General features: G+C 30.6%; 1 protein-coding gene across 1 annotated transcript in view; it reads right to left on the reverse strand.

Annotated features, from left to right (window-relative positions):
• The window catches only part of LOC127700019 (uncharacterized), a 64627-nt gene extending 58627 nt beyond the window's left edge, over positions 1 to 6000 (reverse strand). The window contains exon 1 of the mRNA XM_052203457.1: positions 5894 to 6000. The gene's annotated coding sequence lies outside the window, so the exon portion shown is untranslated. The remainder of the gene's footprint in view (positions 1 to 5893) is intronic.

The raw sequence follows: 6000 nt of genomic DNA on the forward strand, positions 1-6000 counted from the left end.
AATGCATGTTTTTTGCCTCTTTTTGGCCCCTTATTCCTAAAATTTTGAGGCAAATACCCCCAAAATCAATCTCTTCACAAGACACCAAATGACACCTTAGGCCCGACAACAGAATTATTTCGTAGCGTGCATGTTGTGATTCAGCCAATTTCGAAGCTAGCCTGAAATTTTTTCTTATCATACTTTCGATAATTATTTTGTTATCTTCATTTCCATAGTCTCACTGTAAAATTTCTATTCTATTGCCAAAAGATGGAGAATTTTGCAATATTGATGCAAATTATTTTGGTCTTTCAATTGACAACAGTCAGATTTTTTTTACATCTTTTTTTTCGAAACATTTGAAATTCTATGATTTTGACAAGAATGTTAAGGGAAATCTTCAAATGTGTAGCATATTTTTTATATGCTAATGCCCATTAATAATAATTGGCTTAATAATTTCCAGAAAGAGGCATTAAAAATGCACTTTCTCAACAGCAACAAAAATAAATAAATAACTTTTATCTAAATTGGTGTTCATTCTTCATTAAGGAAAAAATACATTTCCTGTATTCAAATATACATGTACATGATGTACAAATACCTAATGCTGAGGTAATTCCATTTACTGTTAAATAGCAATATAATGGGGAATATACAAATAAATTTATTGCAGAAAATGCTCAGGTAAGAGTTATACAATTGTGTTTATTGCTTCAATCAAATTACTGATAATTGTTACTTAAATAGACCTTAATTATTAACTAATGTCAGATGATTATGACACTGATTTTACATGTTTTACAACTATTGAGGTCAAGAATTTGTGTATTCAGTTAGAGGTGTAATAAATTTAATACCCAAATTCTTGACCTCAATACCAGTATGATTATCAGCTGTCATGATATAATAATATAACTGAGGTCAATTAAGACTGCATTTGAGTGGAGTTTAATCCAATTAATACTTACACCTTTGAGTGTAATTGTTTGAAAATCTTGGCAGCTGTCCATCATACTGGTATTGTATCAATAATCTCATTTGCCTAATGCAAGAATGGGAAATAATAGCATTTCAAACAAGAGGCTGTCGAGTGACAGCAAACTGGATTTTCCTGCAGAGGTCGAACCCAGAACAGTTGAGCAAGTATGGACACAACTTTTAATTTAAACAGCTTGTATATGGATTGTGATTGAATATTTGGCACAGCATAGGTTTGTGACACAAAATGACTGTAGTCAAATAACTGAAAAATTTAAATTGGACATTTACCTATTATGGCGCTGGCATAAATATACCAAAGAAAAGAAGAAAAAAATCTAAAATGTTATCTATCATTAATACAATATCTCTTAAAAATCTTATAAAACTTATCTGTAATTATCTTCAAAATGTCTAATAATGAACAGCAAATTTCAAACTTCATTTATACAGTCCTACAGATCTTATCAGGAAACAGAAAATTTTCAGATAAATCTGTCACTCCAATTATAATCATATGATAAGATATTTCCCAGATCTTATTAATAATGAAAATGATATTTGCAAATCTGAAGGGTTATTTCCCTTTGAACAGAAATATGGTTTAACATAGTACTCTAACTGTCTAACATTAGATATGATTAATAGTTCTCTAAAATTAGATATGATGTAACACAATGTATATCTATTTTCAAATTATAGTCAAATATAATTAATAGTTCCAAATATTTTTTCTTTTATTTGTCACAAACTAACACAGATCTGCAACTTATCTATCAATGTAACAACTTCTAAAAATGTAATGAAATATATCCTATAATAAAAATAGATTATTATCTAATTAAAGGAGTTCACTTCATAATAAAAAAATTATATATATAGCATTCAGAAAATTAGTTTATACAGAATAACAAACGAAACCCTACCACAAAATTCTTCAAACAATTTACCAAAGAAAAGAAAAAAAAATCCAAAATGTCATTTATCATTAATACAATGTCTTTTAAAAATCTTTTAAATAAAAGATGAGTTATTCCCCTTTGTACAGAAATGGATTAATTCCTCAAAAGTTGAATTCTTGGGAAAGGGCTATAACTGAACAACGAGAAAAGCTAAAATCGTGAAAATTGAACCTGACCTTCATTTAGTCACAGGAAACAACATATCTAAATTTGAAAAAATTTCTTCAAAGCGTTTTCATGTAAATGAATGGCCACTGTTTTTGGCAGCCGCCCGCCCGCCCGCCGTACATCCCCAAATCAATAACCGATTTTTAAAAAGTGTGGGAATCAACTCTGATATCAATACACATATTGAACCAAATTTTATTCAATGGCATACAGGAACATAAGATACTGATAAGACACTTTCATTATTCCTATCAACTGCTTAAATTTGATAAATTACATTTTCCACATTCATTTATAAATGTTAATTTAATATAAATTTTGATTAACAAAGGAACTATATGCAAGTGTATATCTAAAATAAATAAATTGTCAGCCCAAAGTATTTCTTAATTTAAGGACAAATAACATATTAAAAGTTGGCAGTTGATGATTAAAATGATGTATAAATTTCTGCAAGTCATAGAAACACACAATTATTTTCATGACATGTCTTTACTCAACTTCGAATTTTGCACCATCTCCAAATCCTGAGTGATCACATAGATCCAGCATGGTTGAATAAAAAAAAAATCCCACCTGCACTTTCTCAATATTTTTACAGTGTGGTGTACTAATTTTGGGACAAATTTTATCAAAACAAGCATTCTGAGAGTATTGCATGGTAATACACATTCCACTACCGGTTAAAAATTCATTGTACTGGAACAAAATTCAAACTGGATCTGTAACTTGTCATGATAAAACTATATACCAATTATCAAATCATTATTTTCAAGCATGACGAAAAAAAGTGAGGAAAACTGATTATTTGAGTGAATTTTCTAAGTCCAAGGACCATAACTCTGCACAAAATCATCAGACCTGAACAAAATTAGATCTTGATCTGTAACTTGTCATGATAAAACTATATACCATTTATCAAATCAATATCTTCAAGCATAACGAAAACAAGAGGCTCTCAAGAGCCTGAATCGCTCACCTGTATTTTTTTGCTTAAATCTTTCATCAATGATTATTTTTGCTTTTCAATATATATTAATGAATGGCTTAAAACTTCCATTGAAATGTTCTTTGTATCTGTCATATTTTCTACAAAATCAAAGAAATGCATTTTACCCCTATGTTTCATTTTAGCCATAGTGGCTTTGTTTCTTGACGTACAAGAAAATAAAATACAAAATTTATACTAGATACTCTGAAACTCATTCAGCCCAAGTTTGGCTGAAATTGATTCAGCAGTTTCAAAGGAGAAGATTTTTTAAAGTAAGCAAACTAAATGAACAAATTTTGAAAAATTGATTTTAAAGGGCAATAACTCCTTAAGTGGGACAATTGACAATTTTGGTCATACGAACTTATTTGTAGATCTTACTTTGCTGAACATTTTTGTTGTTTATAGTTTATCTTTATCATTAATAATATTCAAGATAATAACCAAAATCTGCAAAATTCCCTTAAAATTACCAATTAAGTGGCAGCATTCCAACAATGGGTTGTTAGATTCATCTGAAAATTTCAGGGCTGACAGAGCTTGGCCTAATAAACATTTTTACCTCCTTTGATTAGCTCTAAATGCTTTGGTTTTTGAGATATAAGCCAAAAATTGCATTTTACCCCTACGTTCTATTTTTAGCCATGGCGGCCATGTTTTTGTACGAAACAGAAAAATAAAACAAAAACTTTATTCTAGACACCCTTACAATCATTCAGCTTAAGTTTGGTTGGAATTAGTTCAGTACTTTCAAAGAAGAAGATTTTTTAAAGTTAGAAAACATGATAAACACATTGTGTAAAATTGTCCTTAAAAGGGCAATAACTCCTTAAGGGGTCAATTGACAATTTTGATCATATGAACTTATTTGTAGATCTTACCTTGCTGAACATTTTTGCTGTTTATAGTTTATTTTTATCATTAATAATATTCAAGATAACCAAAAACTGCAAAATTTCCTTAAAATTACCAATGTAGTGGCAGCAACCCAACAATTGGTTATCAGATTCAACTGAAAATGTCAGGGCTGATAGAACTTGACCTAATGAACACTTTAACCCCATGTCAGATTTGCTCTAAATGCTTTGGTTTTTGAGATATAAGCCAAAAGCTGCATTTTACCCCTATGTTCTATTTTTAGCCATGGTGGCCATGTGATTTAATGAAACAGTAAATAAAACACAAACTTTATTCTAGATACCCTAAGCATCATTCAGCAAAAAGTTTGGTTGGAATTGGTTCAGTACTTTCAGAGGAGAAGATGTTTGAAATAGTTTACACCAGACGGACGACGACAGACGACGACGAACGCCAAGTGATGGCAATATCTTCAAGGACAAAGAAAAAAAGTGTGGAAAACTGATTTGCCGGACTGACAGACAGACAGACAGACAGACTTTCCCCTTCAACTTCGTTGGTAGGGGACTAATTATAGAAAACTTCATCAGCTCTAACTCAAAATATGGACAATTTTATGTTAAGGGGGTCTTGAATTCTTTCGATACGCTTCAAACATACTAAATTTTAGTTTTCAGCTAGACCAAATCACTGCTTTACTTTAAAATTCATGACCCAAATTTCTTTACAGTGTAATTTCATCCCCCTACGTGCTATTTGAGGCATAAAACATGAAGAAATAAATTAGGAAGGGTTATGAAAAAAATTGCAACTAATACACTGTCCACAGTAGGGACTATATTTGTAAACAATGAAAATCGAAGGTGATAACTGTGTTCCCAAACCAGAAATTAACAACTATAGGTCACCGAACTTGAGCCTTCTTAAAAATGTCTCACCATGCAGGACAAGATAATTTGTACCTTATCAAGAAGAACAGATTTTAACAACAAGCAAAAACTGGATATCCAAATGTATTTGCACCCGATGATCCATAATCTACTGTTTTGTGAAAATTTGTCTTTAATTTAATCATGTTACAAATTTACAATAATATTAAATTTAAAAAAAAAGGTAGATTTGAATTACAAATGGGAGGGACGGAAGAGGGATTAAAAATCAGATTTTGAATTCCGATGGAAGAGTCACGTGTATGCAATATATCAAAGCTCCATACATCTACATCTACTGTACATAATACTCCTTAACTTCAATATGTTGAAGATTACAAGAAGGCACAAACTAGGGAAAAAATTTAAAATTTGAACATATTTACAACATGTACAATAATCTAGTCCAAATAATTATGACGTCTTGAAAGGCTATTATATTTTTTTCTTTGACGCCGTCGATGTAAGGTGTCAAAGAAAAAAATATAATAGCCTTTCAAGACATCATAATTATTTGGACTAACAATAATCATGATAATCATGATAATAATTAATTCAAAAACTTTTTTTTTTTATTTTGTATATAGATAAAACATGATTTTGATCTAGCAATATATATGTTGTTTTGAACCAGACTTAAATGCTTCTAAGTCTACTTAGACTATAATGTTGGTATTTTTTCAAAATTTTAGCGGATTCTGAAAGGCTAAAAGGATATATATGCCATTTGGATGTCCTCTATTTTAAAAATGCTTACCTTCTTGGGGTGTATCAGCATGGTGCTGTAGGTATAAAAGGCGCCAGTTGGAGGTGAGGTAATTGGCATCAATTATCCCGAATAGACTAGAAAGGGCTTGATAAGGGATTCTGAGGCGACCAAATCAGAAAATTACTCAGAGTAATCTCGGACTACCTATATATATGGCTATGTGGGGGAAGTCAGTTAACCTTGAAGGTTTTGTTTGATTTTTAACATAGTATCAAATTAGTTTAATTATTTAAAAGTGTTAAATGTTACTAACGTTAGCACATGAAGCTTTTAAACAAGTTGACAGTTTTCCACTTTCGATTTCGAATATAATGGTGTAGCCTTTAGGTTATTTCCCTCTGTTAGTATGCTTCTTCTTCT

The sequence above is a fragment of the Mytilus californianus genome, unplaced genomic scaffold (assembly GCF_021869535.1).
Source record: "Mytilus californianus isolate M0D057914Y unplaced genomic scaffold, xbMytCali1.0.p SCAF_46, whole genome shotgun sequence".
Lineage (NCBI taxonomy): Eukaryota > Metazoa > Mollusca > Bivalvia > Mytilida > Mytilidae > Mytilus > Mytilus californianus.